General features: G+C 40.0%; 1 long non-coding RNA gene across 3 annotated transcripts; it reads left to right on the top strand.

Annotated features, from left to right (window-relative positions):
- Positions 1-2748: 2748 nt before the first annotated feature.
- On the top strand, positions 2749-7534 carry LOC112660866 (uncharacterized). Of its 3 annotated transcripts, XR_003137275.3 has the most exons (4): positions 2749-2816; positions 2938-3056; positions 4165-4362; positions 7232-7534. It is a non-coding gene; the product is annotated as an uncharacterized LOC112660866 (long non-coding RNA). The 3 variants fall into 3 exon arrangements; XR_003137273.3 differs by lacking the exon at positions 2749-2816 and having other exon boundaries at positions 2824-3056; XR_003137274.3 differs by lacking the exon at positions 2749-2816 and having other exon boundaries at positions 2824-3056; positions 4161-4362.
- The last annotated feature ends 14945 nt before the right edge of the window (positions 7535-22479 follow it).

Below are 22479 nucleotides of genomic sequence, written 5' to 3'. Positions count from 1 at the left end.
GTGGTTTTCCATGACCTGCCATGTAAATACAAGAATTTCTTCCAGTTTCAATCACCCTTGCCCAGCATGGTAGTAACATCACCAATACTAACTATAGTGACTAATGATCAAAGGAAGCAGGCAGAGTCTGGAGAGACCAGAGCTCACCCACCCCCATACTATTTTTTTCTAGTTTCCTTCGTCATATTAGTCACTTTTAATGATGTGGTAGCAGTCTTAACTTTCCATTCATCAAAACCTTGAGTATGAGTATTCCTTCTTTAGTACTAATATCCCCAGATCAAGAGAATTCAGTCACATGGGAATTCAGAACAAAAATTTTGAGTGAGTCATTAGGCAAAATGGTGAGAGGCTTCACTTCCATTTCGGTGTTTTGTTCTGAGATCTGTATTCTCTGGCAGTTAATAAGATGGCAGCATGTATTTCCGGCTGGTTAGAGCCCAGAGTGCATCTTGCAAGCAGTGCCAAAACATACTGTGGCACTGTTGGTCAATTTGCATTGGCTCTTGAACAACACAGAGGTGAGGGGTGCCAAACCCTCATGCAGTCAAAAAAACTTCTGACTTCTCAAAACTACTTACTAATAGCTTACTCTCGACCAGAGCCTTACTGATAACAAAGAGCCTATTAACACATATTTTGTATGTCCTATGTATTCTATACCATATTCTTACAATAAAGAGAGTTAGAGAAAATGTTATTAAGAATATCATAAGGAAGATAAAATGCACTTACAGTATTGTACATTATTTGTTGGGAAAAATCCATGCATATGTAAGTGGACCTGTGCAGTTCAAACCCATGTAATTCAGAGGTCAACTGTGTATAGAGTCATATGATCACCACTGTGATCCAAATATAGAACATTTTTATCACCTCTAAAAATTCCTTTATTCCCTTGCTTTCCTCTGTTTTTGAAGGCAAGATAACAGATTCAACATTAATCTTGGCCCTCTCGATGATGGAAGGTTTCCAGCATAATTATTTTTCTTGCCACCAGAAAACTGCCTGGTCCCTGGAGCCATGTCAGGAATTCAGGGCAGGTTATTATTGGCAAAGCAGACAAATTAGAAAAAGCAATGGCTACTGACTTGTTAATGGTAGGTCCTCTTTCTGAGGCCAAGCAGGTCTTCTCTTTTAACTACCATTACCTTTTTATCCAGGAGACCATTGCTCAAGTTTGGGGCTGGCTGGGGAAGTGATGCTGATGGCCATACGATGGGTCACTTAGTTCATCTATGTATCAGTAGCAGTCTCTTCGTGGAAGGCCTTCTGCTGAATATTTAAAAGGAACAGGACAGCCTGGGTGGCTCAGCGGTTTGGAGCTGCCTTCGGCCCAGGGCATGCTCCTGGAGAACCAGGATCGAGTCCCAAGTCGGGCTCCTTGCATGGGGCCTGCTTCTCTCTCTGCCTGTGTCTCTTGCCTCTGTGTGTGTGTGTGTGTGTGTGTGTGCGTGTGTCTCATGAATAAATAAATTTAAAAATAAATAAATAAATAAATGGAACACAAGTAAGTGTTAATGAAATAATGAGAAGACATGTTATTGGGCAAATAGTCTTTGGGAAGCCCTTGATATTGGACTATCTTAAAATTTATCATTTAAAGGGAAAGCTGTTATTCTTTTCCACTCCCAAAAACATACTCTTAATATATAAAACATTTTTTGATGTTTTCTTAATAACCTGAGACCTCTATGGTGTGTCTCTGGGATAATAATGTAGAACACTTTGCAAGTATTATTTCCACTTGTAACTATCGTGTGTGTTTCTACTGCTTAAAAATATTTAAGGGTACTTCTGAATCATGAATTCATAATGTATTGGATTTTAAATTGTATATTAAATCATCCATTGTATATAGGAGGCCATATGCATTGTGGGCAAATTCTTAATATTCTTAACTCAGGATTAAGCCAAAAATCATGATTTTCTTTGGCATGATTCTTGTTTTAAAACCACTCAAATGAAATATGAGTAACATAAAAAAAAAGCTATACATCCAATGTATATAATTTGATGAGTTTGATTCATTTAATTTTTTTGTGTCCTTCCTGAATTTATAGTCCTGTGGTTCTTAGAAAAGTTTTTTTTTTCACTTGTGTTCTTATGGCAGTTCCCAACATTGTTTTATTGTTGTGGATTGGAGATTATGAGATTTTTTTCCCCCTCTAATGTACTGGAAGGAGTAGTAGAGTTAGAAAGTTTGTAACCATTAAGATATTGACAGATTTGGGAAAGAATCCTCCATAAATGTTAAAAGTGTTAAAAATAAAATAAAATAAAATAAATTAAAATAAAATAAAATAAAATAAAATTTACCATTTAAGGACAGAGTCAATGTCCCACATGAAGCAGCTGACCTAGGCACCAGCCTGGAACCTGGATAGGCAAAGTAAGAATGGAAATTGGCAGACCTAAAACTATCAGCCACTATGTAAAGCTTTTCCTGGTGCACACTCATTAATCATTCCATGTCTTATCTTGTACGCAGGTAGATAACTTGGCATGGTCATCTTATTATGCAAGTGTATCCCAAATTTGAGTGAGGCCTTTTCTCTTGAGTGTGGGGCACATCTTCCTGACTCTTTACACAGGGAGTAATTTTGAATTGTATCCTTGATGTCCTAGAGGTCCTGAGTTCCATTCTACTCCCCCAGTGACTGTTGTTATTTGAATAGGCAATTAATTTGGTGGGACTTGAAGCCTGAAGCTAAGTCCAGTGTACTCTCAGTTCTGTTCTTTTGTCTCCAGTTGAGGGACTTTAAGCCTGCCCTTTGAATAGGTCTTCAGAGGTCAACCAGAGACTTAAGCAAATTGTATGTATTTCTGCCCTTTCTGCCCCTTGCTTTCCAGAATTGTCTCCTTACATCCAGTAAATAAGATGTCAGCCTAAAAACCATAGGACATGGGAAGCTAACTGCCATTTTTTCCTTCAAGGAGCAGGCTTCCCTCTAGACTATCCCTACTCTCCCTGCTCTTGTGTGCTCCCCAGAGCATTTGGATAGTCATTCTATGTTCTACTTAGTGCTGATAATGTTCATCGCTGGGAGTAAGAGGTGAGTTGGCCATACAGTCAGTGCAACTGACTACTTCGGTTTTAATCTCATCTTGTCACTTATTACTTGTGTGAACTGGGGCAAGTTTTTTAAATGTATTTCGTCTTAGTTTCTTTGTCTATAAAATGGAAAATAATATTATCCATGTTAATACTTTGAGATCCTGAAAGGATAAATGTGTATAATATATCTAGAGTGTTTGGGAATCTTGCTATTATTGTTTTATATCTGGGAGTATTATTTTTGTGCCATTTTGAGATTTCTCCCAACACTTTTAGTCATTTCCTCAATGAATAATTATTGTGATTCATTTGAAATTTCCAGGCAACTTGTCATCTAGGATAGCAGTAGGTGAAATTCACTGATAAATTTTCATAAATGTAGTAAATCCCCAAGTCACAAATCACCATTCTCATTTCAGATGATGTTTCTCCAGTCACTCAAGCACTATATTACATTGTATCTTATTTCCAATGTCCCAAATACTGTGATTAATAACTACTTCATGAACAGTTAGAATTGAATTTATAGTTTTTCGCAAGTTGCTCTCAAACATTTATTACAATTCCCTATCATTAAGTTAAAAAATAATGTTAGAGTTGGCCTTTTTACTCTTTATAGTCCTTTGTTGGAGAAATATTTACTGACTGCCTGTTATTTCCAAGAACAAAAATTAAAAGATGGAATTGTCTACAAAAAGCCTTGTGATATTTTTGTTGGTGTTCAAAGCATTTATTTTATAAATTTATCTTATTTAGATCAGAAAAACAAATGCCTATAATAATGTGTAAATGTGATTGTATAACAGTTCATTAGCATTCCCTACAGCATTTAGCAAAAATCTTTGAGGCCAGAAAAATAAATCATGTATTCCCGAAGGTGTCTATAAAAGAATAACCCTTTGTTTCTGTTAGGATTTGGAGCCAAGAAATAAAGAACCTGACAACAAGGGCTTAAACAATTTAGGCATATTTTTCTCATGCAATGACAACCCAGATGTAGGGTAGTGTGGGACAGGTGCAGCTTCCCAGGCTTGTCAACATAGACCTAGGTTCCTTAGTGAATGGATTCCCCCATTCTGATTTTTATTCTGCTGTTTGTAAGACAGATGCTGCTACACTTCCTGAGGTGGTGTTTGCATTCCAAGAAAAGAAAGGACAGCAAATGAAAGTACAGGGGTTGTGCCAGCTGAATTGATCCCATTTTATCAGAAAAACAAGGGCTCACAGGACAGCCACCCTCCTGGGCAACTCAACTTAGATTTCATTGGCAAGAAGTGGGTCATAATGCAAGGCAGTCTGGCACAGTGAGTACTGGGGCTGCGTACAGGACCACCCTGAACAGAACTGGGATTCTGTTAGTGACAATGAAGAGAAAGACGGATGGATATTGAGAAGGTCAGAACTTTCCAGCCAAGGGCAGGTGAAATTGTGGGAGCATACGAAGGCTTTCTAAGGAAGCCATAGAGATCATTTTCCAGTTTTTCAACCTCCATTTATACAGTCTGTTCTAAAAGTGAGCTGCCTATACAAGCATCTGAAGTTAAGACATCATACCAGTCATCTCTAACCACCACTGCTTTTATTTTTTTAAGATTTTATTTATTTATGAGAGAGAGAGAGAGAGGGAGAGAGAGAGAGAGGCAGAGACACAGGCAGAGGGAGAAGCAGGCTCCATGCAGGGAGCCCGATGTGGGACTCAGTCCCAGGACTCCAGGATCACGCCCTGAGCCCAAGGCAGGCACTAAACTGCTGAGCCACCCAGCCACCCACTACTGCTGAGCCACCCAGCCACCCACTACTGCTTTTAAAACTGAACTCTTCCAGGGCATCTGGGTGGCTCAGTCAGTTGAGCATCCAATTCTTGATTTTGGCTTAGGTCATGATCTTAAGGATCATGAAATCAAGCCCCGAATGGGGCTCCACACTGAGCATGGAGCCTGCTTGGGGATTCTCTCTCTCCCTCTCCCTTTGCCCTCCCCTCCTCCCCTCTTCATACTCTCTCACTCTCTCAAATAAATGAATAAATAAATTAAACTCACCTCTTCCTACTTTGTAAAAGACTAAATAGATTGATCACTTTGCTACTTTTGGCATTCAAACTCAGAAAAGGAATATTTTTTCTAAGTAGTGATACTGTTTAACAAACTATTTCCATCTTCTTATATACGTGTTTTTTAGTATTTACACATAAAACATGAAAGATAGGAATAAAACTATGGTGAACACTGTCTCACACTAGTAATATATAATATTTACCCATGAAACATGAACAAATTGAAAGAAAAGCCCTATCCAGCTCATTAAAAAGACATTGCTCTTTTATTTATTTTTTTTTTTTTGACATTGCTCTTTTAAAAATATTTTATTTGTTTATTTATTTGAGAGAGAGTGCATGCATGAGTGAAGGGAGGGGCAGAGAGAAAGGGAGAGAGAATCTCAGGCCAACTCCATGCTGAGCACAGAGCCAAATGGGGGGCTCCATTTTACAACCCTGAGATCATGACCTGAGCTGAAAACAAGAGTAGGATGCTTAACTGACTGAGCCACCAGGTGCCCTTAAAATTTTTTCTAACAAAAATTTATATTTTCCACTTAGTAATTATCAAAATACATAAATAATTGTTTTATTTTGGTTGTTATTATCCTACTAATATTTATAAATATAATTGAATACAGAAGAAAGTATTTTTAACAGTTGGATCCTGGGGTCAGCAACTTTAAAAAAATACATATATATATTTATGTGTGTTGTAGGATATCAAATTGCTCTGGCATTTAGAATTCAATGGATATATGGTATTTATATTCCATTGGGTATAATGAAAATAATCATCTTATGCTATTATTTTTTTCTCTAAATCCCATATAACACCATATAAATATATCATGACAAGTTTATTATTTATATAAAATATTTTCAAAATATATTTAAAACTCTAACATACTTTACAATTCAAATTTAATTTGAAAAATTTTTATGTCGTTCTGTTTTTTCCCCCACGAGCATTTAACATACACATTTTTACAAATGGACATTGTAAATACGATAGAAGATACATTTAAATTAACAATTTACACCAGCTAGAGTATTATGGGTGGCTGTGATTAGAATAGTCCTTTAGGATTCAACCTGAGTCTTAAATTGAATTAGCTGTATGATGTAAACCTCTGAGGAAGAAATTTCTTCCAAGGGTAGAGGAGTCATGGCCTAAAGGCAAATGGCTGCAAGGAAACGCTAGCACCACCTGCTGATCCCTCATAAAGATGAACGTGGGAGACAGAGCAGCTCCACTAGAGATTTCCAGATTGCTTGGAAATCCTGTATTTTACACATTTAGGCAGGTGAAGACTTTTATTTACATGCTTTATTCTAGCCCATACACAGTAATGTGTCAGACACTGTGTAAATAGTAGGGGAAATGCAGAGATAGGTAAATTTCTATTATGGTAGAAATATCCTTTTTTTTTTTTAAATAAAGGTCTACATAACCCTTACATTTAATTAATTAATTTATTTTTAAGATTTTATTTATTTATTTGACAGAGAGAGCATGTGCAAGCAAGGGGAGGGGAAGAGGGAGAGGGAGAAGCAGGCTCCCTGCTGAGCAGTGAGCCCTTGAGGGTCCTGGGATCCATGACCTGAGCAGAAGGTAGACACTTAACCAACTGACTGTGCCACCCAGGCACCCCACAGTAGAAATACTTTACTGATTTTTGCCATGATGTGCAAAGATGAGGTGTGTCTAATAATCTTTAAACTATGGCTACCTTATATATTCTGTGTATGAAAAAAGTGATGGCTTGACCAGAGCAAAGAAAAATCCTGCAATACCCAATGGGAGAGACAATAGCTTCCATGAAGTGCTGCTCATGGGGTCAAGTGCAGCAGAACTTTTAGCCATATTGTATCATACTCTGTGCTAAAGACATATTTTAGGAAAGAGAACAAAGCAGCTCTGATAGTTAGTAGCTGGTAGCTGGCCTCGGAGCTGAGCCATAAACTCATAAACAATTTCACAGACCACGAACATCAGATGAGGTCACTATGTCCAAGACTCCTCCATAATCATGCCTGAGGAAAGACGAAAACAAGACACAATGCAAGCCACTAAAATGACCAAACTGCTGTCTTTGGGTTCACAGGAGTGACTGTAGCTTCTTTCTCAATTACAGCTTTAGCCTTGGTCCTCCGCCTTCTGGATAAAAAAAATTCAAGCTACCCAGTGATGGAATCATTCCTGCTTTCTGACAGCAACCAGTCCAGAGCAACTGTCCACTTTCTTAGATTTTCTCCAAAACCACTCAGCATGAACTTAAATCCTTAAAAAAAAAAAAAAAAAAAAGCCCCTCCTGAGATGTTACCACCCTCTTCCTGGGATGTCGTGTGGTGTCTCAGAGTTCCCCATGGCATGTATCTCTCCTTAGTTATTATTTATTGCCTCCATTATTACCACTGAGGCAAATAATAAACCCAGTTCTGGCTACAGATGTGCACCATGTGGTCTTTGGCTGGGGGGGTGGGGGTGGGGGCGGGAATGAACAATATATAAATTCATTAAATTTTCCCGATGACCCCTTGAGGAGATTACTGCTTTCATCCCCGTTTCACAGATGGTAAAACAGAAAGGTGAAGTATATTGGCCAAAGTGACCCAACCTGAGAATGGCTCAGCTAGAATTTTAATCTTGGTAGTCTGGAGCCTGCGTCTATACCCTTTATTGTTGCTAGGTTGCCCCTCAGTGAGAAGGAAAAGGTGGAATTCATAACATGTCAACTGCAGAATGAACAATCTGCAAAAGGAATTGGAGAAGAAAAAGTCGATGGAATTTTTCTAAGGAGAGAAAGCCAAGAAAAGCTACTGTTTTTTTCTTTTCTTTCTTTTTTTTTTTTTTTGTTGTTGTTTATGTTGTTGTTGTTTAAGAAAGTCAATCTCTGAATGGGCATTGAGGGTTGCTTTTGGAGCTGGTCCTTCCAGGCTAGTTTTAAGACAGGAGTCAGGAAGACTATGACTCCAACTACAGATCCCTACCTCCCTAGACTGGTATGCCAAGAGAAGGAGAAAAAAATAATAATGCCTTGTTTATGTATAATCCACCTAGTAGGGATATACCTGAGACAAGAATGATAATGGAGAGAAATTTCTACATAGCGACTTTTGATGACTGCGTGGTAGAGACCTCCTGCTCTACTTCTATTTGGGGTTTTTAGGACTACTGTGGCACCACATGAGATGCTGGTATGTATCTGTTGGGGAGAGGACATGATTTACATCCTTCTCCTCTCCCCTTCCTCAAACCCCAAATTGATTTTACCAACTCTAGAGATCTCAGTGCAATTTTATGAATACCTGTTCCCCATCTGCTCCCACCAGTTAGAGTAAAGGTAGGCTCCATTTATGTTACAATCTTTTGGGTGGATTGAACATTTTGGCATGCCATTATATCAATAAATTTTAATGGAGTCATCATTGTGGGAAAGTTCTAGAAAGAGGATAGTTGAAAATAAGTTTCTGTTGGAGCACCTAGGTGGCTTACCAGGTTAAGTGTCTGCCTTTGGCTCAGGTCATGATCCCAGGGTCCTGGGATGGAGCCCCGCATCAGGCTCCCTGATCACCAGGGAGTCTGCTTCTCCCTCTCTATTTGCCCCTCCCCCCACTCTGGCTCTCTCAAATATAAAAATAAAATCTTTTTTAAAAATAAGGTTCTGTTTCCAAGATGGCATAGACAAACCTTTCCATATTACTTCCAATAATTACAATGAAAAATTCTGGATATTATATAGAAAAAAGCAGAAGCAGACTTTGAAAGGTGGAGAGAGGCAGACTGGCTAAAAGACTTTGGGGCATGAAGACAACACAGTGATGAGTTCCCTGGGTTTCCTTTGTTTCAAATTTAAGTCTGGGTGCTGAAGAAGCCAACAACATAGAAACATCAACAGGCATAGAGTTTTTTAAAACAGGAGAAGAAAAGAAAAAAGTCCTTTAAAATGCCTGGTCTCTCTGGCCAAAGAGAAAACTCTCAGAAATAACCACTCTACTGCAACGTGCCCCACCATCCTCGACCACACACACCTGTACATAAATCCATGGCTTCATCCCACATATGCCAGCAAAAGCTGAGTGAGGTGTCTAGACTTCCACCCTCCCAAGAATATAACAAATCACTACAAACTCCCATGGAGCTGTGTCAGGGAAGGCAGAGATTTTCGTCCCCACCAAGCAGGAAGAAAGCTGCTCTCCCCACAGAATTAGTAAAAACCATATGAGCAATCTGGACTTCTACTAGTGTACTTACCTGGACCCAACAGAAACAAGGAGCTTCTTTTCTTCACCCTCTCAAGTATCAGTAGAATGGAAGATTGGGAATCTGGACTTCTACTGCAATTTCAAAGGGATGAGGCTACATATACCCCAGCCCCTACCTTTGCCACAGTGGTGTGACAGGAAGCCAGCTAAGCCAGAAGGTATGAATAAGATGCAGTCTTCTAATATCCCAAATGTCTATGTTTCAGCTGAAAAATCACCTGTCATACCAGAAGCCAAAAAGATCTTAAGCTGAGTTAAAGAGATAACCAATAGATACCAATTCCTAGATGACAGAGTTGCTAAAATTATCTGACAGATTTTAAAGCATCCATCATAAGAATATTTCACAAGCCATTTCAGACATGCTTTTATTTAAAGTATTTTATTTATTTATTTGATAAGGAGAGAGAGAGAGAGAGAGCCAGCGCATGAGCAGGGGGAGGAGCAGAGGGAGAGGGCAAAGCAAGCTCTCCACTGAGCAGGGAACCCAATGCAGGACTCGATCCCAGGACCCTGGTATCATGAACTGAGCTGAAGGCAGACACTCAACCCACCAAGGTGCCCCCAGGCATGCTTCAGAAAAAATGAAAAAATAGAAAATTTCAGCAAAGAAACAGGATATGAAGAGCCAAATGGAAACTTTAGAACTAAAAAAATACAATAAATAGAATAAAAACTCAGTGAATGGACTTCACTCAAAAGCCATCGAATGAAGGAAAGATCACCTTTTCAAGAAACAATTGTGCAAGAATTGCATATCTACAGGCAAAAAGGAAAACAAAGAAAAACATTGTCTCATATCTTTTACAAAAATGAATTAAGGACTTAAATGTAAAACCCAAACTATGAAACTTTTAGGGGGAAAAAAAGAAGAATATTTTCAAGACCTAGAGCGGGCAGAGTTCAGGCACAGAACTGACACCAAAAACAAGATCCATAAAAGGAGAAACTGGTACATTTGACCTCATCAAAATTTAAATTTTACTCTGAAAACATTTCTTTTATGACAACAAAAATATTTCATTGCAAGTAATTCTTTGGTTCAGTACAAATAAGAAATATCTGTAAAATGGAATTTTGGAGCAAAGAGTCATTAGAATTTTCTTTCACATCTATGCAAAGATGTGGTGGTCATGGAGTTCTAACCCCTGTATACATGAAGACCTTCCACCCATCAGGGGTCCAGGGTGTTGTGTTTATTTTTGCACTTACAAATCACTTCAAAGTCCTTGTGATAACGTTTGGAAGAGAAAGTCCTTGGGATGACAATTGGTCCCTGATGAGGGAAAACGGGTTGTCAAGAGACATGGTAATTTATTCTCAGGGCCAAGAAGATCAATTCTCAGCCTGCTAGATTCCCCCATTGATGTTTTCCACATTACTAGGCTAATAACTAATAAAATGTAAATAGAAATATAGAGAATGTGATTCACAGTTCTCAGTGTGTAGTTCTGCTATATGAAATCCAAAGATCATATTAAATATTTAATATAATTTCCTTAAAAACTACAAAAAAGGAACCCAATTTAAAGTTCTTGATCAGTCAATTAAAATTAATTTTCTATGTATCATTGTCATAAATGTAAAAGCTTGAATAATAAAACTTCTATCAGGGGATGCCTGGATGGCTCAGAAGTTGAGCACCTGCTTTCAGCCCAGGGCTTGTTCCTGGAGTCCCAGGATCGAGTCCCGCACCAGGCTCCCTGCGAGGAGCCTGCTTCTCCCTCTGCCTATGTCTCTGCCTCCCTCTCTGTGTGTGTCTCTCATGAATAAATAAATCAATATTTTTAAAAAATAAAATAAAGCTTCTATCAGGAAGCATAGAAAAAGATCTTTGCACACCTACTTTAGGCAAGGATTTCTTATAAAATAAGAAGCCCTAGTCATAAAAAACGTTATAAATTGGATTATACAAAATTAAAAAGATATAATTAAGACAATAAAAAGGCAAAACACAAACTCTGAAAATATTCCTAATGCGTATACCTAATAAAACACTTTTATTCAAAACATACTTTTTAAATCGCTCTAAACCAGTAATTAAAGGAACAAAGAGCTCAATTCTTAAAATAGCAGACAAAATCTCTAAAAGACCCTACAGAAAAGAAGCTATATCAATGGCCAATAAATACAAGAAAAAAAGTGCTTAAAAACTATTGGAGGGGAATTTAAATTAAATTATAATGAACTACCATTTGCATACACCAGGATGGCTAAAATAGAAACAGACTGGTAATACTAAATGTTGGCAAAGTTGTGGAACACGTGAACTCTTATACAATGTTGGAGGGGTGTAAATATTATTGCCCAGCCACCCCAGAGAACTGTTTAGCATAGATAAAGTTAAATATACATCTACTCTATGACAGAGAAATTCCATGCTTAGGTGTTTGCCTCAAATAAGTGAAAACATATACCCACAAAACAGCTTTATACAGAACAGCTCCAAACTGGAAATAACCCAGTGTCTGTCAATAAGAAAACAGCTAAAGATATTGTAATATATTCATACTCAGAAATAAAAAATCTCCTACTAATATATGCAACAATATATTTCAAAAATATCATATTGAATGAGAGCAGGCAAATGAAAAGGAGAGGAAGAGGATGTCATAATACTTGATGGATATGACATTCAAGGCAGGTGAGAGTAAGTGATGCTAACATAGTTCTGAAGGTGGGGAAACTTAGCAGAGAGAGGCATAGGAAACATTCCGGGGGGGATCCCTGGGTGGCGCAGCGGTTTAGCGCCTGCCTTTGGCCCAGGGCGTGATCCTGGAGACCGGGGATCGAATCCCATGTCGGGCTCCTGGTGCATGGAGCCTGCTTCTCCCTCTGCCTATGTCTCTGCCTCTCTCTCTCTGTGTGATTATCATAAATAAAAAAATTTAAAAAAATTTTTTTAAAAAATAAAAAAGAGAAACATTCCGGGGTTGATAGACTCATTATCTGGTTTACACAGTGGTTACAAGGTTATACACAAGTGACAGACCTCACCAATCTGCATATCTGTGTGTTTTACTCTATGTAAACTATCCCATGAGTCATAAACTGAGGAAATTAACAAATATGTTGTGAAGAGCAAAGTGCACACAGGTAGTCATGGCCTCTATCTATATGCCAAGCATTGTTGCGTGACTTGAAAGCTAAGGGTTCCTCCAGGAAATCCTCATAGCAGTCCTCGGATTTAAATATGGTTACCAGATTACAAATGGCAAAATGCAAATTTATTATGTTGATACCAGTTAACATTTTTAAAAAATAGGAGTCCTAAGACTCAAAACATTTCTCAACTTATCCAAGGTAGTACAAATGACAAATAGTGACATTGGTATTTAAATCTGAGACTTAAGACATCGAAATGGCCAACAGACACACGAAAAAATGCTCAATATCACTCATCACCAGGGAAAACAAATCAAAACCACAATGAGATACCACCTCACACCAGTCATAATGGCTAAAATTAATAAGTCAGGAAATGTTAGATGTTGGTGAGGGTTTAGAGAAAGGGGAAACCTCTTACACTGTTGGTGGGAATGCAAGCTGCAGCAGCCATTCTGGGAAAGAGTATGGAGGTTCCCCAAAAAGTTGAAAATAGGCTACCCTCTGACCCAGCAATGCACTACTGTGTATTTACCCTAAAGATACAAATGTAGTGATCCAGCGGGGCAGCTGCACCCCAATGTTTAGAGCAGCAAAGTCCACGATAGCCAAACTATGGAAAGAGCTCATCTGTCCATTGACAGATGAATGGATAAAGAAGATATGGTATATATAGACAATGGACTAGTACTCTACCATCAAAAAGAATGAAATCTTGCCATTTGCAATGACATGCATAGAATTAGAGTGTATTATGCTAAGTGAAATAAATCAGAGAAAGACAATTATCATATGATCTCACTCATATGTGGAATTTAAGACACAAAACAGAGGATCATAGGGGAAAAGAGGAAAAAATAAAACAAGATAAAATCAGAGAGGGAGACAAACCATAAGAGACTCTTAATTATAGGAAACAAACTGAGGGTTGCTGGGGGAAGGGGTAACTGGGTGATGAATATTAAGGAGGGCATGCAATGTAATGAACACTGGATGTTACATAAGACTGATGAATCACTGGCCTCTACCTCTGAAACCAATAATACATTATATGTTAATTAATTGAATTTAAATAAAATCTTTAAATGTTAAATTGTATAAAATAAAAAGATTAAATTAAAAAAATAAAGTTTTCTGTTCCTCTAAGGGTGTAACTGAAAAAAAAAATCAATCAATCTGAGATTTATGTCTATAAAACAGAGTAGTTCTTTCTCTTCCACTCCCATGTCTAGCCATCTCTCAACTTCATTACCACAGTTTGGCCCAGCCAAAATGTTTTCTACACTGCAAATATTTCTACCAGCTCTCAGTTGTCTCTGTCTTCTGTGATATTTTATTTCCTTTTGAATTTGTATTATTAATACTTTGAGAGAGTGGGGGATGGGGGAGGGCAGGGGAAGAGGGAGGAGAATCCTAAAACAGACTCCCGGTTGAGCGCTGAGTCCAACAGGAGCTCCATCTCTTAACCCTGAGATCATGACCTGAGCCAAAATTATGAGTCAGACAGTGAACTGAGTCACCCAGGTGCCCCAAATTTTTATTATTAAAAGATAGTTGGCATACAATGTTGTATTAGTTTCAGGTGTATAGTGTATTGATTCAACAATTCTATACATTACTCAGTGTTTACCACATTAAGTGTAGTCGCCATCTATCACCATAAAACTTATTACAATATTACTGGCTATAAACCCTAATGCTATACACTTCACCTCTGTGACTTATTTTATGACTGAAAGTTCGTACCCTTTTTAATCCCCCTCACCTATTTTGCCCATCCTCCCATCCACCTCCCCTCTGGTGACCAACAGTTTGTTCTCTGTGCTACAATATCATTAACTGTATTCCCTATGTTGTACCCTCCATCCCCATGACTTATTCACTCCATAACTGGAAACCTGTGCGTCCCACTCTTCTTCATCCATTTTGTCCATATCCCCACCCCTTTCCCCCTCTGGCAACTAGTTTGTTCTCTGTATTTATGAGTCCATTTGAGCTTTTGGGGTTTTTGTTTGTTTCTTTGCTTTGTTTTGTTTTTTAAGATTTTATTTATTTATTCATGAGAGACACAGAAAGAGAGAGAGAGGCAGAGACACAGGCAGAGGGAGAAGCAGGCTCCATGCAGGGAGCCTGATGTGGGACTTGATCCCAGGTCTCCAGGATCAGGCCCTGGGCTGAAGGCAGCGCTAAACCGCTGAGCCACCTGGGCTGCCCCTATTTGTTTGGTTTTTTAGATTCCACATATAAGTGAAATTATGTGGTATTTGTCTTTCTCTGTCTGACTTATTTCACTTAGTATAATACCCTCCAGGTCCATCTATGTTGTTGCAAATGGCATTCTGTGTGTGGTGTGTGTGTGTGTGTGTGTGTGTGTGTGTATCATATCTTCTTTATCCATTCATTCATCGGTGGGCACTTAGATTTTTTTCTGTGATATTTTACAAGATATACTTTGCACCCTCCATTCTTAAAATTCGATAATCAGTTCTCTTATAAGCTCAGCCTCTTGCCCTGGGTTAGGAGCATCATTCCATATGCTGGGTTCTTCTACAGATGAACAGGGCAGGTTCTTTGTTGAAATCCACATTTTTTTAAAAATTTATTTTTAAGTAACCTATACACCCAAGATGGGCTTGAATGTACTACCCTGGGATCAAGAGTTTGCATGCTCTCCTGACTGAGCCAGCCAGGATTCCCCGAAATCTGCATCTTAAACACCAAAAGGATTGCTACTGTTTCATCTCATTCTCTTTGGTGTTTCACCTTTGATGACAAGGCCAGGTTGGATGTTAAAGCTTTTTGGAAGAAGGAAATGTTGCCTTACTGAATATAAAGCAAAGTGAATGCCATAAAGAGGACCCCCTGATGGGAATGGCCAGCTGGACTCCAACTATTCACCCAAGACTCATTCTCTAAGTCATATTGCTGACACTGCATTCAAGCAATGACAGCACCTTTAACATTGCCCCCATCACTATGCTGAAACCATGATGCCAGGAGAGACCTTTTGTTCCTGTATAATTCCACTCACTGACCTGAGTGTCTGTTCTTGTTCCAGAACCACGTCTTTATTACTGTCACTTTCTAATGCTTTCATACCTGATGAGAAAGCTGCTGACGCTTGAGTGGATTATATTCTGCATGACTGCCTGATCTTTCTACCCGTTGTTAATGAAAAAACATGACCCTTTTCAATTCTTTAATTCAATTAATGCCCTCTATTTTCATGTCACAAAATCAGGTCAGTTAATCAGTTGCCAGCTTGCTGTGCTTAAAAGTTCAGGAATACAGAAAATAGACAATATAGTTCAAAGAGATGAATGATCTATTGTTTTATATGGCACCCAGATGGGTATGACAGAGGCAAATGCACAGAAAAAAACATCACATTAGTACAAAATCTGACCAGCACTTTTATAATACTAAGCACAAGGTATGAAGTGAGGGGTGGAGATGGCTAGAGAACTGGAAAAGTGGTTTTTTGAAAGACAGCCACTGCCCTGGCCCTCAAACTTCAGAATATCCTGTGCTGGTCCCCCTTGGGTCACCTTTTATCCCATGTGGAGGAAATCTGCAGGACCAAGGACACATGCCCACCTGAAACCCATTGTCTTTCCTTCTGTACCAAGATCTGTATACCTAGAACCACCGAATTCCTTGCCCAATGGCCCTGAGTCTACTTCCATGGCTTGGATGGCTTCTTCCCTGGATCCATGTCCAAGGTCAGACCATCCCAGCAGCATGTATTTGTGGGCATGATAGGTAACCTAGGGATGGCTATTGGCAGAGGATTTCGGTGGAGTTAGAAGTTGGGATTAACATGGTCCCTCATGGTATAAGAGACAAGCAAAACTAAAGGGAGAAGAGGATAAGAAACAGGACAGGGACTTGGGCCTGGGTACCAGCTCTCTGCATACAGACATGTTCTGGCCCAAACATCCAAGCATTCTCAGTTGAAATCTGGATTTCTAAAGCAGAAGAATATAACATATTCTGTTTACCTGTTTGATAAGTTGATTTATGACATCTACACATGGTTTATGTGAGCCTTTGGTATCATTCTTGGCTCTGCTATTTAGAGACAAGCCTACAGAAGAGGGCTCTGTATGGAGCATGGCCCCTGCCATCCATAGACCCCATAGATGCCTATGGACAGTGGGCATCTCTGGAGGCATTTATCTAGGACATAAGTATAGAAAGACGCCCTTCTAACACATGGAGCTTGGTTGTAAGTGAGCAAGCTGAAAGCAGGCTGAACTGAATAGCCCAATTCAAGGGCTATTGAAAGAGTTTAAGGAAAAGATGACACAAGCTTAAAGTAAGATGGTGACAGGGAATAGAGAAGAAGAAACACAGTAAAGCAGTATTTCTGAGCTTGCAGGAGACAGTCTTGGGGAGCTGATGTGTGGTCCTTCACAGAACAGCATTTCAGGCACAGTGGTTCCTGTGTAGAACCATTTGCTCCAACATCCCACCTGGAGTCATCTGCTGTTGCTGCTGTAACAAATTACCACAAATTTAAAGCCTCAAAACAATACAAATGTATTATCCTACAGTTCTGAAGGTTAGAGGTCTGACATGGGTCTCACTAGGCAAAAATCAAGCTGTTGGCAAAACTACATTCCTTTTTGGATGCCATTTAGGAAGATCCATTTATTTGCCTTTTCCAGCTGCTGGAAGTTACCCACATCTGGTGGCCAAAAATCCCTTCCTCCATTGTCAAAGCCAATGATGTGATGGCAGGCTGTGTCAGTTTCATGGCACATCACTTGGATCTCTCTGCCTCCTTCTTCCAGTTTTAAGGACCCTTGTGATTATGTAGGCCCCACCTGGGTAACCTAAGATCCATAGGCCTAATTTAAAGCCAGCTGTTTAGCAAACTTAACTCTCCCTTGTCCTGTAAGATAACAAACTCCAAGATTCTGGGGACTGGGACGTGGACATCCGTGGCTTTGGTTTTCTACCTGCCATATCATCTTAGCGCTTGCTTCTCACCATTGTGGGTCCTGTGGCTGGGATCACTCATCAGGAGCGAATTGGTGAAACTTGCCTAACACAAGACATTTTACCACTTCCTAAAATTGAAAACAAAACACATTTAATTGTGTTTTAGAACTCAGTATGGTATTACCTATGACCCTCAAGTGTTCCAAGTAATCTGGAGCTGTGGAACCCCCAGGCCTCGTCTGCCTATGGCTGGGTAGATGACACTCTTTGTAGGTTTCAAAGGTGCCTCTTTTCTCTAAATCCTTTTTCCTAACAGACCATAGTTACAAGGTCCTTTCTGTGGGCTAGAATCCTGCTACTCCAGAGATAACCTGTTAAAATCTAGTCCTCTGTACTTGGTTAACAGATTATCTTACATGCAGTGCAAAGAATGTGGCCCTTACAGACACTGTCTTTTGACATAAGGGGGACAAGTAAAGAGGAATGTCTACGGTGTGTGGTGGGGTGCTCTGAGGGTTGTGGTGGATGATTCTAGGGTGCACATGGATATATGAACATAGGAAGAGAGGACAAAGAATGGGAAGCCCTACAGGCAAAACTGGGTGACAGAGTTCTGGAACTGGCCTTACTGGGAACCAAAGTCTCCTGCTCCCATGTCATTTTTCCTACAGGCTCTTTTTGCCTATCCCCTAGGCATAGGAATGAGGTGCATTGTTTTCATAGTTTTTCTGCTTTCCCTACTTGGGAATTTAGCTCTGGAACTAAGGTAGAATCCTGTGGAGCTGCGGACTGCATGCTCAGAGAAGCAGACATGCACAATGGGAGTGCCCAAAACACAGCCAGCCTTCACACTGTTCTCAGATGCAGCCCCCCAGCCTGACGGCAGAGCTGGGAGTGCTTCACAGGATCCTATGTAATAGTTCACATGGAAGCTTTTCAGACAGACCAGTAACGGGGTACGATGGAGAGAGAGTCTTGGATTTTTCCAATGCTTTCTGTGCATGAATATTTTCAGAGATTGCTTTGTTTCTGGCTCTGTAATGAGGAGGCTGTAGAACATCTGAGATTTACTGAGGAGTTATTAGTATTTATGATACAGTTTATATCAATTCCCTCTTCCACATCTTTCTCCCAAAACTGAGAAATACAATTTTGAAAAATATATTGAATGTGTTAAGGGGATTGCAAATTGAAACTTGCTAGGAACACAGAGAATAAAGGAAACCTCACATGGCTTCTTTTTATGATGAAAATCACTCACCCAAATTGTGCATGCAAAGTACAATACTTCAGATTACAAGGTAAATAGCTAAATATCAAATTTATTATCTCATATAACAGTGGCGAGAACTATAACAAAAGAAACTTTACTTTTTCATTATATGCTAATTTCACTTAACATTTTAAAATTCCAAATGGATCAGCTGGACTTTTTGGCTAAATAACCTATTTTTGTTGAATTACAGTAATTTCGAGGACTATTCTTTCACCTAATATCTCAATTAGTTTTCCATATTAACCTCCAAAGACACAGCTCACAATGGTTGTGATGTCATAGTTGCCATTGGCCTAGTTACCAGAGTGGAGCTGGGGCTGTGGGAAGGGCATCGCTATGATCAATGCTGCTACAGAAGTGAGGCAAATCTTTGCCTTGATTGCAGAAAGGAACACCAAAGAGCTCAGTGTCTATTTCATGTCCTCCAGATTTTATCTTATTCCTTTCACCCTTTTTTCCCCTTTGCTTTATTTCATTGCTATTACAAATACACACTATTTGACTTTATTCATATAAAGTTCTAGAACAAGTGAAACTAAACTATGTTGAAACTAATCATGATAGTAGTTGCCTCTGTGTGTGTGTGCTGATGACTGTGAAGGGTGATGGGAAGATCTTATACCTTGTTTCCATGGTGGTTGCATTTGTCAAAGTTATCAAAATGGACACTTACATATGTATTTAGTTGTGCATAAATCTGTCTAAACACTGGGTTAATGTAGTGCTTTCTGATAAACGAAATGTAGTGATGGAGCCTACTAACCACATTCTTCCCTTTTCTCCTCCTCTTACCTTCTTCATCTGAACTGAATAGTCTACCATCTCTTGACAACTTTGGCATACCAAATAGAGGGCAATTTCCAGCAGATACCATAAGTTGCCTAATAAGAATAATGAAGAGGAGTTTGGGATTTGTAGTTGGTCATTGGCTTAAGATTTCTGAAGCAAGAGGAAGGACCCAGGCAATTGTGGCTCTTTGCTGCATTGTCTTGGGTGAGAATCTCACCCTAATGCATGCTCACCCTAATGGTCGGAAGAGTTCGATTCTGTCAAGATTAACTGACTAAGGGACACTCCTTTTGGAGTGTGAGACTATGTATTCCCAGGGCCTATCTCACATGTTCTTAAAGAGAAGACACAACAATCACACCTTAGCAGAAGTCGAACCACAGCCAAGATTCTATGAGTCGCTCATTTTATTTTGCCAGGTGGAAGTACTATTTGGGGTCCCAGGCATTTAACTGAATGGTAATCAGGATCAAAGGCTGTTTCCCTAGTGTGGCAATTATTACCCTTCTAAGTTCCTGGGGAGGACACAGTAATAATCATATATCTTATCCTCGCCAGAACCAACAAAGAGATCTGACCCAATATCAGGTCATGTTTGCCAAGCGTGTCGGCATTGGTGAATGTGGCTTAGATCTGCAGGGAAGTTGACTTCCTAATACTTAGCTGCAGAACTGAATATTAACTTTCCATCCAGTGCTGGCCACCACTGCCCTCCACCACAGAGGCAAGGCTTCTGTAGCCTAGCTTCCCTCAGGATTGACAGAAAGTAGGAGAGTTCTCTAAAGTCAGGTTCTCATCCAAGGGGGAAAGAAGAGGAGGATGAAAATAATGCTCAGTTTTCTCAAAGTCCCAGTGGATAAGCCCCTTCTTTTCCCTGGGTGAGGATAGGAGTGTTATGTTAATGGAGATATATGTATATTGATTGGGCCTTTGATTTTCTGTAGTTCTGATGCTTTGACACCTGGGCCTTGCTAACACTGGACAGACCAGTCCTCCCAGAGTTAGACAATTCTCACAGGTAGCAAACTAGCCCCCCGCCCCAGCTCACCTTTAAAATCCAACCAACCAACTCCTCGAGCCCATCCCTCCACTTCCTCTATGGGACTCTCATTCTGGACTATGTCTCCCTGCCCTAATCACCCGGGGCCAGGTATCTGACAACTGGGGACAGCCTCTCTGCCTCAGAGCCTTGAAATTATTCAAACTAGCCAATCCTGAGCCTGCTTTTATCCTGCCTCTTCTGTTCCTTCCCAAAGAGACCATATTCAAGGCTCTTGCTCACAGTGTCCCTCTCCCTCTGCTTTGTGACTAACCCTGAGGCTTCCCCCTGGCCCCCATGGTCTGGTGTGCCCCCAACTCTTGGGAACTGTAACAAAGTATCATTTTAATGGCAATGTCTCCCAAACTGCTGGAATGACCTCCCAAACTGCTGGACTGACTTACCTCAATAATAATAAGACCTGTATTTGAAAATAAGTTCTGTCCACATGAAGGTAGGGAGGAAGCACCCCTCAGAGTAACATCACTATGGGCCCCTGATTGTCCATGCTAGGATTCGTTTCACTGCTGGAAGCTGTTCCTGTCTTCCTGCTCCAAATTCTGTTCCAGTTAATAAACCTGGTTCCATCGCCTTGGTGGAAGTGGGAAGCAGAGTCATGGGACGTTTGAGGCTCTGGCATCAGAGTAGACCTGGGTCTCATCCCAGCACACCCTATCACTGTGCACTGGGGTGACTAACTCACCTCCACTCTTCCTGCTCTCTGGGTGATGGGAGTACTTCCTCCATGGGGTTGTTCTGGGACAGAAACGCTCAGTGAGTTTGGTCCTCCCAAAATAAGTTCGTCCCATGTAAGGAAAACAGTATCCGACAGAATTAGTTGGACCCTTCTAGCAACTGCTTCCTTGTTTCTGCTTCTTTCTGTCCCCATCCCCTCATAACTCCTTGGTCACTTTGGCTTCCCTGTGTGTTTGTCTTTCTGGGGACGGTGGCTTTGAGCACCTCACCTCTGGTCTTGGCATCACCCAGCAGCAGTCTGTGCCTGGCTGTTGGACCACAGACTCAGACCTGGCTGCTGCTTGTTTATTTTCAGGACAGACCTTGTATGCCTGTGGGTCTTATTTCTGTTCTTGTCTGCTCAGCAAACTATTAGTCCATTTCTAAGGAAGAGGTGCTGCTGACATCAGAGGCTCTGTGTCGTGAGGGCATGGGGGATTAGTGAGTCTTCAGGGCCTTGTTGGGTCCCCATAGTCAAAGATCCATGAACATGGTAAGAATTTGTGGCTGTCATTAAGCTCATATATATAGCATTTGTTGTATCTAAGTCATCCACTTAGATTAAACTTTTAAAATAAGGAGTAATTTTGGAGAGAATTGTTTAAGAAGGGATAAAAAGGGGAGTTAGTCATTTCTTGTAATGGAGCATGATATTATCATGTGGCTGTGATGTTAATAGGTGCCTAATGCTGTGTAATCCAGTGCATTCTTGTGCCTGGGAGGCTGAAATCTGTACTCGCTTTGTAATTTTAGGCAAATGAGGTAATGGCATTTATTGATCTATTGATCTGTTCCCTCCAAATATGAAGCAATAAGAAGAAAGCGAAAATGGAATATATTGTCCTAGAGAACAAATAAGAGAAAGATGGGCTGTCTTATTTTTCTCACTTAAGTTGAAAATGATGCCATATTTTTCTAATCCAGCTCATATGTGAATCAATATTGCTGACAATGAATCACCAGAAAATCACCCATGGTTCTTAGTGATAATCACACATCACACTTGGGTTTAGGAACTGCAGGCTGTACATATTTCCTACATGACATAGAGCAGTAAGGATTTCGGTTTTATACAACTGTTTATTTTCTCTTTATCCCCACTCCTTACCCAGGGACACCCAGGGACCTGGGGGCTGATGTAAGCACAGTGGACATTTCCTGTAGATTTTCTGCTTCACAGCCAGTCCTCCTGAGAAATCTTCCCTGTAAAAGACTTCAGAAATGCT

Source organism: Canis lupus, chromosome 4, assembly GCF_003254725.2.
Source record: "Canis lupus dingo isolate Sandy chromosome 4, ASM325472v2, whole genome shotgun sequence".
NCBI classification, from domain to species: Eukaryota; Metazoa; Chordata; class Mammalia; order Carnivora; family Canidae; genus Canis; species Canis lupus.
Note: the sequence above shows the minus strand (reverse complement) of the source record. Positions and strands in the feature narration are given on the sequence as shown.